Source organism: Arachis stenosperma, chromosome 5, assembly GCF_014773155.1.
Source record: "Arachis stenosperma cultivar V10309 chromosome 5, arast.V10309.gnm1.PFL2, whole genome shotgun sequence".
In the NCBI taxonomy this organism is placed as follows: Eukaryota; Viridiplantae; Streptophyta; class Magnoliopsida; order Fabales; family Fabaceae; genus Arachis; species Arachis stenosperma.
This window is the reverse complement of record NC_080381.1, coordinates 100550517-100563421: the sequence shown is the minus strand read 5'-3', so window position 1 is coordinate 100563421 and position 12905 is coordinate 100550517. Positions and strand designations below refer to the sequence as shown.

The 12905-nt window shown below is 45.2% G+C and overlaps 1 non-coding gene across 1 annotated transcript; it reads left to right on the top strand.

Moving 5' to 3' along the window:
* Positions 1-3701: 3701 nt before the first annotated feature.
* LOC130983654 (small nucleolar RNA R71) lies at positions 3702-3809 on the top strand. The gene has a single exon (XR_009087635.1). It is a non-coding gene; the product is annotated as a small nucleolar RNA R71 (small nucleolar RNA).
* Positions 3810-12905: the final 9096 nt, after the last annotated feature.

Sequence of the window (12905 nt, the reverse complement as noted above, 5' to 3'; positions counted from 1 at the left end):
CAAGGATTAAAGAACGGGTCCACCTTAGTGATGGCGGCTTGTTGTTCCTCTTGAAGGTCTTATGGAGTGCTTGAGCTCCTCAATGTCTCTTCCTTGTCTTTGTTGCTCCTCTCTCATGATTCTTTGATCTTCTCTAATTTCATGGAGGAGGATGGAATGTTCTTGGTGCTCCACCCTTAGTTGTTCCATGTTGGAACTCAATTCTCCTAGGGAGGTGTTTACTTGCTCCCAATAGTCTTGTGGAGGAAAGTGCATCCCTTGAGTATCTCAGGGATCTCATGATGAGAGGGGTCTCTTGTTTGCTCCATCCTTTTCTTGGTGATGGGCTTGTCCTCATCAATGGGGGTGTCTCCTTCTATGTCAACTCCAACTGAATAACAGAGGTGACAAATGAGATGAGGAAAGGCTAGCCTTGCCAAGGTGGAAGACTTGTCCGCCACCTTGTAGAGTTCTTGGGCTATAACCTCATGACCTCTATCTCTTCTCCAATCATGATGCTATGAATCATGATGGCCCGTCTAGAGTAACTTCGGACCGGTTGCTAGGGAATGATTGAGCGTTGTATAAACTCTAACCATCCTCTAGCCACGGCTTGAGGTCATGCCTTCTCAATTGAACCGGCTTCCCTCTTGAATCTCTCTTCCATTGTGCGCCCTCTTCACATATAACTGTGAGGACTTGGTCCAACCTTTGATCAAAGTTGACCCTTCTAGTGTAAGGATGTGCATCTCCTTGCATCATGGGCAAGTTGAATGCTAACCTTACATTTTCCGGACTAAAATCCAAGTATTTCCCCCCGAACCATTGTAAGATAATTCTTTGGATCGGGTTCATACTTTGATCATGGTTCTTGGTGATCCATGCATTGGCATAGAACTCTTGAACCTCAAGATTCCGACTTGTTGAATGGGGTTGGTAAGCACTTCCCAACCTCTTCTTCGGATCTCATGGCGGATCTCCGATATTCACCCTTTTGAGTGAAAAGGGACCTCGGGGATCACCTTCTTCAAGGCCACAACTTCATAGAAGTGGTCTTGATGCACCCTTGAGATGAATCTATCCATCTCCCATGACTCGGAGGTGGAAGCTTTTGCCTTCCCTTTCCTCTTTCTAGAGGTTTCTCCGGCCTTGGATGCCATAAATGGTTATGGAAAACGAAAAGCAACGCTTTTACCACACCAAACTCAAAAGGTTTGCTCGTCCTCGAGCAAAAGAAGAAAGAAGAGAGTAGAAGAAGAAGAAATGAGAGGAAGGAATGGCTTAGTGTATTCGGCCAAAGATGGGGGAGAAGGTGTTTAGGTTGTGTGAAAATGAGGAGTGAGAAGGGTATTTATAGAGAGGGGAGAAGGGGTTCGGCCATTATGGGTGGGTTTGGGAGGGAAAGTGGTTTGAATTTTGAAGGGTGAGGTTGGTGGGGTTTTATGAAGGATGGATGTGAGTGGTTAAGAGAAAGATGGGATTTGATAGGTGAAGGGTTTTTGGGGAAGAGGTATTGAGGTGATTGGTGAATGGGGGAAGAAGAGAGAGTGGTGGTGGGGTAGGTGGGGATCCTGTGGGGTCCACAGATCCTGTGGTGTCAAGGAAAAGTCATCCCTGCACCAAATGTTGCTCAAAATCACGTTTTGAGCCATTTCTGGCGTTAAACGCCAGGCTGGTTCCCATTCCTGGCGTTTAACGCCAGGTTCTTGCCCTTTTCTGGCGTTTAACGCCAGTCTGGTGCCCCTTTCTGGCATTAAACGCCCAGAATGGTGCCAGACTGGGCGTTAAACGCCCAACTGCTAGCCTCACTGGCGTTTAAACGCCAGTGGGTTCTTCCTCCAGGGTGTGCTGTTTTTCTTCCTGTTTTTCATTTTGTTTTTTGCTTTTTCAATGGATTTTGTGACTTCTTATGATCATCAACCTACAAAAACATAAAATAACAAAGGGAAATAGATAAAATAATCATTGGGTTGCCTCCCAACAAGCGCTTCTTTAATGTCAGTAGCTTGACAGAGGGCTCTCATGGAGCCTCACAGATACTCAGAGCAATGTGGGAACCTCCCAACACCAAACTTAGAGTTTGAATGTGGGGGTTCAACACCAAACTTAGAGTTTGGTTGTGGCCTCCCAACACCAAACTTAGAGTTTGACTGTGGGGGCTCTGTTTGCCTCTGATTTGAGAGAAGCTCTTCATGCTTCTTCTCCATGGTGACAGAGGGATATCCTTGAGCTTTAAACACCAAGGATTTTTCATTCACTTGAATGATTAGTTCACCTCTATCAACATCAATCACAGCCTTTGCTGTGGCTAGGAAGGGTCTGCCAAGGATGATGGATTCATCCATGCACTTCCCAGTCTCTAGGACTATGAAATCAGTAGGGATGTAATGGTCTTCAACTTTTACCAAAACATTCTCTACAAGTCCATGAGCTTGTTTTCTTGAGTTGTCTGCCATCTCCAATGAGATTCTTGCAGCTTGTACCTCAAAGATCCCTAGCTTCTCCATTACAGAGAGAGGCATGAGGTTCACACTTGACCCTAAGTCACACAGGGCCTTCTTGAAGGTCATGGTGCCTATGGTACAAGGTATGGAAAACTTCCCAGGATCTTGTCTCTTTTGAGGTAATTTCTGCCTAGACAAGTCATCCAGTTCTTTGGTGAGCAAGGGAGGTTTATCTTCCCAAGTCTTATTTCCAAATAACTTGTTATTTAGCTTCATGATTGCTCCAAGGTATTTAGCAACTTGCTCTTCAGTGACATACTCATCCTCTTCAGAGGAAGAATACTCATCAGAGCTCATGAAAGGCAGAAGTAAGTCCAATGGAATCTCTATGGTCTCATTTTGAGCCTCAGATTCCCATAGTTCCTCATTGGGGAACTCAGAGGAGGTTGGTGCACGCCCATTGAGGTCTTCCTCAGTGGCGTCCACCTCCGCTCTTTCCTCTCCATATTCGGCCATGGTTATGGCTTTGCACTCTCCTTTTGGATTTTCTTCTGTATTACTTGGGAGAGTACTAGGAGGGAGTTCAGTAACTTTCTTACTCAGCTATCCCACTTGTGCCTCCAAATTCCTAATGGAGGACCTTGTTTCAGTCATGAAACTTTGAGTGGTTTTGATTAGATCAGAGACCATGGTTGCTAAGTCAGAGGGGTTCTGCTTAGAATTCTCTGTCTGTTGCTGAGAAGATGATGGAAAAGGCTTGCCATTGCTAAACCTGTTTCTTCCACCATTACTATTATTATTGAAACCTTGTTGAGGTCTCTCTTGATTCTTCCATGAGAAATTTGGGTGATTTCTCCATGAAGAATTATAGGTGTTTCCATAGGGTTCTCCTAAGTAATTCACCTCTTCCATTGAAGGGTTCTCAGGATCATAAGCTTCTTCCTCAGATGAAGCATCCTTAGTACTGCTTGGTGCATTTTGCATTCCAGACAGACTTTGAGAAATCAAATTGACTTGTTGAGTCAATATCTTATTCTGAGCCAGTATGGCATTCAGGGTATCAATCTCAAGAACTCCTTTCTTCTGATTTGTCCCATTGTTCACAGGATTCCTTTCAGAAGTGTACATGAATTGGTTATTTGCAACCATTTCAATTAGTTCCTGAGCCTCTGTAGGCGTCTTCTTCAGATGAAGAGATCCTCCAGCAGAGCTATCCAAAGTCATCTTGGATAGTTCAGAGAGACCATCATAGAAAATACCTATGATGCTCCATTCAGAAAGCATGTCTGAGGGACATTTTCTGATTAATTGTTTGTATCTTTCCCAAGCTTCATAGAGGGATTCTCCATCCTTCTGTCTGAAGGTTTGGACTTCCACTCTAAGCTTACTCCATTTTTGAGGTGGAAAGAACTTTGCCAAGAAGGCATTGACTAGCTTTTCCCAAGAGTCCAGGCTATCTTTAGGTTGTGAGTCCAACCATATTCTAGCTCTGTCTCTTACAGCAAAAGGGAATAGCATCAGTCTGTAGACCTCAGGGTCGACCCCATTAGTCTTGACTGTGTCACAGATTTGCAAGAACTCAGCTAAAAACTGATGAGGATCTTCCATTGGAAGTCCATGGAACTTGCAATTCTGTTGCATTAGAGAAACTAACTGAGGCTTAAGCTCAAAGTTGTTTGCTCCAATGGCAGGGATAGAGATGCTTCTCCCATAGAAGTCGGGAGTAGGTGCAGTAAAGTCACCCAGCACCTTCCTTGCATTGTTGGCATTGTTGTTGTTTTCGGCTGCCATGGGTTCTTCTTCCTTGAAGAATTCGGTCAGGTCGTCAACAGAGAGTTGAGCCTTAGCTTCTCTTAGCTTTTTCTTCAAGGTCCTTTCAGGTTCAGGGTCAGCTTCAACAAGAATGCCTTTGTCTTTGCTCCTGCTCATATGAAAGAGAAGAGAACACGAAAATGTGGAATCCTCTATGTCACAGTATAGAGATTCCTTGAGGTGTCAGAGGAAAAGAAAAATAGAAGAAAGAAGGTAGAAGAATTCGAACTTGATTAGATAGAGTTCGAATTGTGCATTAAGAAGGAGTAGTACTCCATAAATAGAAGGATGTGAGAAGGAGGGAAGAGAATTTTCGAAAATTAATTAGAAAGATGTCAAAAACATTTTAAAAATTGATTGATAATTTTCGAAAATTGAAAGTGGAAAAGAAATCAAGTGATTTTTGAAAAAGATTTTGAAATTAGAAATCAAAAAGATTTGATTGCAAACTTATTTTGAAAAAGATGTGATTAAAAAGATATGATTGAAAAAAATTTGATTTGAAAACAATTTTAAAAGATATGTTTTGAAAACAATTTTTTAAAAGATTTGATTTTGAAAATTAGTGACTTGCCTAACAAGAAAGATATGATTCAAACATTAAACCTTTCTCAACAGAAAAGGCAACAAATTTGAGATGTTCAATCAAATCATTAATTGTTAGTAAGTATCTTTGAAAAAGGAAAGAAATTGACTTTGAAAACATTTGATTGAAAAGATATGATTTGAAAAAGATTTGATTTTGAAAAACTTTGAAAACTTGAAAAAAAAATTGATTTGAAAACAAAATCTTCCCCCTTTGCCATCCTGGCGTTAAACGCCCAGAATGGTATCTGTTCCGAGGGTTACCTGAAACGTGTAGCTCGGTCGTCTTGGAGAGGCCCGAGGTAAGGATTCTGGGACCCGAGCTTGATGTGCCGAGCGGTTGGTGGTTGTACCTGCAATGACACTCCGATGCTTAAGTTAGCATGGGTCCAAGCAGATATGTGTAGAATATGGAATGAATCTCATACCTGGGTGTTCCAGTGTATTTATAGTAGTTGGCTGTGATCTTCCCTGGATAAGATATTCTTATCTTATCTTATCTTTTGGGAGTTTTTATCCCTATCTTTGTGGAACCGCCTTCCTTAGGCCTTTTCGGCCTTTAGGTTTTGTGCTGCGCTCCTTCTGATGGGCCTTCCTTGCCTTTAATGTCCGAGGTCCGACCTTTAGGCGTGGGCCTTAGGGCGAGGTCGGACCTTTCATGGATTTACCGAGTTGGGGGAGCCCGGTCAGGGTATGAACAGTGCCCCTGCCCGAGTTCGTCCTTTTTGGGAGGTCGAGCTCGGGCATAGTAGTTTTTCAAATTTTCAAAAAATGGCCGTTTCTGCATTTATTGCTTTTTTACCGTTTTTCCTTGATTTTCGTTCCGGCCTTCGTGAAGGCTTTATTTATTCGCTCCCTTTCCTTTTTCTTCGTTTATTCTGTTCCTTTCTTGTTTTTCTAAGTTTTCGCCATCTCTTTTTCGAGCGCCGCTTCTTCTTTTTCTTTGTTCTTCTTCCCTGATTCTTTCCGTGCGTTTTTTCGGGGTTTCCTCTGCGCCGTTGTTTCGTGCTTCTTGCTTCCGGAGCTTGCCGCCTTCGTTTCTCCTTTGCCTCGGAGCTCCTCGCCTTCGTTTCTACTTCCCAGGTTTGTTTTCCATGTTTTTACTTTCTTGTGATCATATGCTTCTGTTCTTTGTGTGGCTCTTTGTTTTGTCTCTTTATGCCTGGGTTGCCCCGAAAAAGAGGCGCCGCCATTGCTGTTGTTTGTATATGGGGGGGCTCTTTTTTTGTTCTCTGGTGTTTTTCGGTCCGGGTTGCTGCATTTTCTTCGCGGGGTTTTTGTTTTCTTGCATTGCTGAATGGATTTTTGCTTTCTGTTGTATTCTTCTTTGTAGGTAGGAATTTATGTCTCGAAAGGTTCTTCAAGCGGTGTCGACCAAGATTCCGAGTGGTCTTGGTTGGGTAGATCCTCTTCCTTTGAGAATCCCTTCTGTGGTAGATTCTGAATATTTAGCTAGGTTCCGTAGGCACAGTAGCATATGTGAAAATAGAGAGTCTGAGAGGGATTATGAACTAGTGGCCCCGGATTCCGAGGAGAGAGTGTGCTTCCCGCCTTTAGAGAGTTCCGAGAAGCTCTTCTTTTATGCTTATGATTGTTTTTTCTCTAAGCTGGTGTCCGACTTCCTTTTACCGACCTGGAGTCCGAGGTGTTGTGGTCTTGTAACCTTGCCCCTACGCAGCTCCATCCAAATTCTTGGGCGTTTTTGAAGTTGTTTCAACTTTTGTGTCAGTTTTTGGGGGTCCCTCCCTCTATTTCTCTTTTTCCTATTTGTTTGTGTTGACGAAGCCGGGGTCGGGTGGAGGGAAGGTATCTTGGGTTTCTTTTAGGGCTAACCAGGGAAGGAAGTTTTGTACCCTTTATGATGAGTCTTTTCATGATTTCAAGAACTTTTACTTCAAGGTCCGGGCTACTGGAGACGTCCGACCTTTCTTTCTAGATGAGAGTGGGGAGCCTTCTTTTCCTCTTTGTTGGCAGGAGAATGTAGTGTCTGTTAAATATACCTTTGAGAGTCTAGATGAGGTTGAGCAGGCTTTTGTGGGTGTGGTGAGCAGTTTATGGGGTCGGGCACCTCACTTGGATACGAAGAAAATGTTGGGAGATCCAAGCCTTCTCCGTTCCGAGTTAGGTAGTTCCCGACCTCTTTCGAGATTCATCTTTTTCTTAGTATTTTGGCCTTGTTTGTTTTGGTGGAATTTCTGTTGTGGTAACTCCTTTTCTTTTATTTCTGCAGAGATGTCTTCTCAGGCGGATTCCATGAAGTATCTTCGTCGGACGAAGAAGTCTGTGGCCGCTCGGAATATTGAAGCTGGGGGGGGCTTCTGCCCGATCTTCTCCGGAGAAGTCTACTGTGGGTGTTCAGACTCGGTCGAAGACTATTCCGACTCCCCAGTTCCGAGCTATAACTCAAGATCCTCCGACCTCCGGGCCTGCTACCTCTTCTCCTCCCCCGTTCTCGGGTCCTCCTCCCAAGAAGCAGAAGACCTCTCAAGAGCCTGCGGGTTTTAATGACAAGGATTTTGATGCTCTTGGTTGGATTGAACAGCATATTCTCCCTCAGACCTTTATTTCTACTGATGATGTGTCTATGGAGCACCATTTTCAGTATATGGCGCGGAGTTGTGTTCGGATGGCTAGTCTTCATGCTGCTATTGCCCGAGAGTTCAAGAAATCTCCCCTTGGCGCGACCAGTTCCCGACTTGAGAAGGCTCAGTCCGAGCTCGAGAAGATTAGTGAGCTGAAGGCTGCTAGGATTGCTGAGTTGGAAGCATCTTTAGAGAAGGAGAAAGCTAAGGCTACCGCGGCTGTGGCGGCAGCGAATGCATCTGAGGGGATGGCGAAGGCAGTGAAGGAAAATTGTACTCAGGCACTTGCCGAGCTTGTGGAGACGAAGGAGAAGTTGCAATCTGCTCAGAATGACTTTTACGAGCTAGAAGGGCATGTGGCGAAGGGTATGGATGCTATGTATGAAAATTTGAAGGCTCAGGTCCGGGTTCTTGCTCCTGACCTGGATCTGAGCTTATTTAGCATGGATAACGTTGTTGTGGAGGGAGAGATTGTTCCTGCTCCCAACGAGGATGAGGTTCCGGTGTCCGACCCCAAGGCTCCGGTGTCCGTCCCCGAGGTTCCGGTTGCGAACCCGACTTCACCTTTGGTCGAGGATGGGTCTGGTGCGGAGGTTTTGGACCGGGATGATGGTGCTGTCGATGCTGTCCCGATTTCTATGTTTCTTCCGCAGCCTTCTGTTGATGCGGCGACCGGGAAGGATCTTGATCCTCTGTAATCCCTTTATCTTTTGGGTTTTTGCCCGGCCTGTGGGCTCTTTTGTTTTTTGGATGATTTTTGTGGATGCTTTGGACACCTTTTTTGCTTTTAGCTACTTGTAGTAACTTTTTTAGCTTATTATGCGGTGTTTTTGTTCGCGTTTTGACTTGTTTGTTCCGCTTTTATGCTTTTTAGTTGTTTTTGGATAACAACTTTTTTGCTAGCGTTTGATTTCGTTTTTTCGCTCGTACTTTTTTAGTTGTTTTTGTATAGCAACTTTTTGGTAAGCGTTTTCGAAATCTTTGTCTTCGCCGTTTTGACTTTTTTGTTCCGCTTTTATGCTTTTTAGTTGTTTTTGGATAACAACTTTTTAGCTAGCGTTTGATTTTGTTTTTTCGCTCGTACTTTTTTAGTTGTTTTTGTATAGCAACTTTTTAGTAAGCGTTTTCGAAATCTTTGTCTTCGCCGTTTTGACTTTTTTGTTCCGCTTTTATGCTTTTTAGTTGTTTTTGGATAACAACTTTTTAGCTAGCGTTTGATTTCGTTTTTTCGCTCGTACTTTTTTAGTTGTTTTTGTATAGCAACTTTTTAGTAGGCGTTTTCGAAATCTTTGTTTTCGCCGTTTTAAGGCTTCCTTCTCGGGTCCGAGCTTTTTTATCGGACCTCGGGTGGCGCGGTCGAGTACACCCTTTGTTGGTCCGACCTTGTCTTTGGTCGGCCTTTTAAGTTATTTTTGTAATCTCTTTTTATTTGGCTTTTTTGAGCCTTTTTCAGAGTTACTTTTATAACTTCTCACATTAATTTGAACCTCGTCGCTTTATCTTTGCCGACCTTGTGTGGTCTCTTGGCAAATGATTTTTTGCGTTTTGTCGAGCATAAATTAATGCGCCTTGACGGGGTACTTTTTCAGGATTTGTTTTATCACGAGAAGGAACAAAAGAAAATAGAAAAATTTGATTAGTATTAAGAAAGAAAGAATATTTACAAAGTGTTTACCCTTGACTAGGTCGGGTGCCTTATCTGACCGGGTGTCTTATTAAAAAACCCCTGTAGGGAAAAAGAGTACACCTCGGGTCAGATTTTTCTAGCTGTAGTACCGTTTTAGATTACAGGCGTGCCAGGCCCTGGGCAGCTCATTGCCTTCTAGGTCGGATATCTTGTAATAGCCTGTTCCTAAGACTTCAGTTACTTTGTAGGGTCCTTTCCAATTTGCGGCTAGCTTTCCTTCTCCCGACTTTTGTGTTCCGATGTCATTTCGGATTAGAATTAGGTCGTGAGTGGAGAAGCTTCGTTTTATTACTTTCTGATTGTATCTGAGGGCCGTTCGCCGTTTTAAGGCTTCTTCTCGGATTCGGGCTCTTTCTCGGACCTCGGGTAGGAGGTCGAGTTCTTCCTTTTGTGCCTGCGGGTTACCTTCTTCGTTGTAGAAGATGACTCTGGGTGACCCTTCATCTATTTCGATAGGAATCATTGCCTCCATCCCATAGGCTAGTCGAAATGGCGACTCTCCTGTTGTAGAGTGTGGAGTTGTCCGATATGCCCATAATACCTGGGGGAGCTCCTCGGCCCATGCCCCTTTGGCCTCTTGGAGTCTTCGTTTTAACCCGGCCAAGATGACTTTATTTGCGGCCTCTGCTTGTCCGTTGGCTTGTGGGTGCTCGACTGAGGTGAATTGCTGTTTGTTTTTTAGTTCGGCCACCAAGTTCTGAAAACTTGTGTCCGTGAACTGTGTTCCATTGTCTGTGGTAATGGAGTAGGGGACTCCGAACCTTGTGACAATGTTTTTGTATAGGAATTTCCGGCTTTTCTGAGCCGTAATGGTGGCTAAAGGTTCAGCTTCGATCCACTTCGTGAAATAGTCGACCCCTACTATGAGGTACTTGACTTGCCCTGGTCCTTGGGGGAATGGGCCGAGTAGGTCGAGTCCCCATTTTGCGAAGGGCCATGGTGCAGTGATGCTGATAAGGTCTTCGGGTGGTGCTTTGTGAAAATTGGCGTGTTTTTGGCAGGGGGGCATATTTTCACAAACTCCGTTGCGTCTCTTTGCAAAGTTGGCCAGTAGAACCCGGCTCAGACTACTTTCTTGGATAATGCCCGAGCTCCGAGGTGGTTCCCACACATGCCTCCGTGGACTTCTTCAAGGACGCTCTTTGTTTCTGAGGTCGGGACGCACCTAAGGAGGGGGCTTGCGAATCCTCTTCTGTATAATACGTCGTGAGTTAGTGTGTAATTCTGGGCGTCTTTCGTGAGTCTTTTGGCTTCCTTTCTTTCGGCGGGGAGAGTTCCCGACTTCAGGTAGCTGAGTATGGGGGTCATCCATCCTTGCTGCTGCTCTGATATTTAGCGTTTCTTCCTCTCTTAGCACGGAGGGAGATTGTAAGGTTTCCTGGAGGAGACTTCTGTTGTTGCCTCCTGGTTTGGTGCTGGCAAGTTTTGAGAGGGCGTCTGCCCGGGCGTTTTGTTCCCGAGGTATGTGCTGGATCTGTATCTCTGGAAAGTGGCGTAATTGTGCCTGTGTTTGGTCCAGGTATTTTTTCATAGTTGGGTCTTTGGCCTGGTAGCTTCCATTTACTTGTGATGTGACGACCTGGGAGTCGCTGAAGATTGTGATTTTCCGGGCTCCGACCTCTTCGGCTAGCTTTAGACCTGCTAGTAGGGCTTCGTATTCGGCTTGGTTGTTTGAAGCTTGGAACTCGAATTTTAGGGATAGTTCTATCCGCGTTCCTTGGTCGCTTTCGAGTATAACCCCGGCTCCACTTCCAGTTTTGTTTGAGGACCCGTCGACATATAGGTTCCATGAGAGTGGGGTTCCAGGGGTCTCAGTGTATTCTGCGATGAAGTCAGCTAGATACTGAGACTTTATGGCAGTCCGGGTTTCATAGTGGAGGTCGAACTCGGACAGTTCCACCGCCCATTGCAGTATTCGTCCTGCCAGGTCTGCTTTTTGGAGGATGTGTCTCATGGGTTGGTTTGTCCGGACTTTGATGGTGTGGGCTTGAAAGTAGGGACGGAGCCTCCGAGCTGTGAACACTAGGGCGTAGGCGAACTTTTCTATCTTCTGATAGTTTAATTCGGCCCCTTGTAGTGCCTTGCTTACAAAGTATATGGGGTGTTGTCCTTGGTCATTTTCTCGTATTAATGCTGAAGCGACTGCTCGATGTCCAACCGAGAGGTATAGTACGAGTTCTTCTCCCTTTAGAGGTCGGGTTAGGATTGGTGGCTGCCCGAGGAATTCCTTGAATTCTTGGAAGGCCTTTTCGCATTCTGGGGTCCATGAGAAGGGTTTCCCTTTCTTTAGGAGTGAGTAGAGAGGCAGTGATTTTATTGCTGATCCTGCCAAGAATCTTGATAGTGCGGCTAGCCTTCCATTCAGTTGTTGTACTTCCTTGACACACGTCGGGCTCTTCATCTTGAGTATCGCTTGGCATTTGTCCGGGTTCACTTCGATGCCCCTTTGAGTCAGCATGAAGCCTAAGAACTTTCCGGCTTCTGCGGCGAAGGTGCACTTCGTCGGGTTAAGTCTCATGTTGTGTTTTCTGAGGGTGCCAAAGACGCTGGTGAGGTCGGTCAGTAAGTTTTTGTCCTCTTGTGTCTTTACCAGCATGTCGTCGACGTACACCTCTAGCTGTAGTCCGATGTGCTCTGAGAACACTTTGTTCATTAGCCTCTGGTAGGTTACCCCTGCGTTCTTCAGCCCGAAGGGCATTACTACGTAGCAGTAGTTTGCCCTTGGGGTTATGAACGAGGTCTTTTCTTGGTCGGGTCCGTACATCGGGATTTGATTGTATCCCGAGTATGCGTCCATGAAGGAGAGATATCTGTAGCCTGAGGCTGCGTCTACTAAGGCGTCGATGTTTGGTAGTGGATATGGGTCTTTGGGGCAGGCTTTGTTGAGATCTGTGTAATCGACGCACATCCTCCATTTTCCGTTGGGCTTTTTTACCAGGACCACGTTTGCAAGCCATAGGGGGTATTTTACTTCCCTAATGAATCCTGCATCTAGTAGTGCTTGTACTTGTTCTCCTATTGCTTGCATATGCTCGGGTCCGAGCTTTCGACGTCTTTGTTGGACAGGTCGGGATCCCGGGTAAACTGATAGCTTATGGCACATCAGGTCGGGATTTATTCCTGGCATGTCGGAGGCTTTCCAGGCGAAGAGGTCAGAGTTTTCCTTTAAGAGGTTTATGAGTTCCTCTTTTAGGCCCGTTTTGAGGTTCGCTCCTATGTTTGTGATTTTTTCAGGTGTGTTCCCAATCTGGACTTGTTCGGTTTCTCCCTCTGGTTGTGGTCGAAGATCTTCTCGGGACCGAACTCGTCCGAGTTCTATCGTGTTGACCTCTTTCCCTTTCAGGCTCAGGCTTTCGTTATAGCATCGCCGCGCTAGTTTTTGGTTGCCTTTTAGAGTAGCGATTCCTTTTGCGGTAGGGAACTTCATACAGAGGTGTGGGGTCGAGACTATAGCCCCCAGCCTGTTTAGGGTTGGTCGCCCAATGAGGGCATTGTATGCCGAAGTGACGTCGACTGTAGTCGATGCTTAATGTTTTAGATTGTTCGCCTTTTCCAAAGGTAGTGTGTAGCGAGATGTATCCTAAGGGATGGATCGGGGTATCCCCTAGCCCAAATAGGTCGGTAGGATAGGCCTTTAGTTCTTTTTCTTCAAGTCCGAGCTTGTCGAATGCCGATTTGAACAGGATATCTGCTGAGCTTCCCTGGTCAATCAGGGTTCGATGTAAGTTGGCGTTTGCTAGGATAATGGTGACTACCATCGGATCGTCGTGCCCGGGAATTATCCCTTGAGCATCTTCTCGGGTAAATGAGATAGTA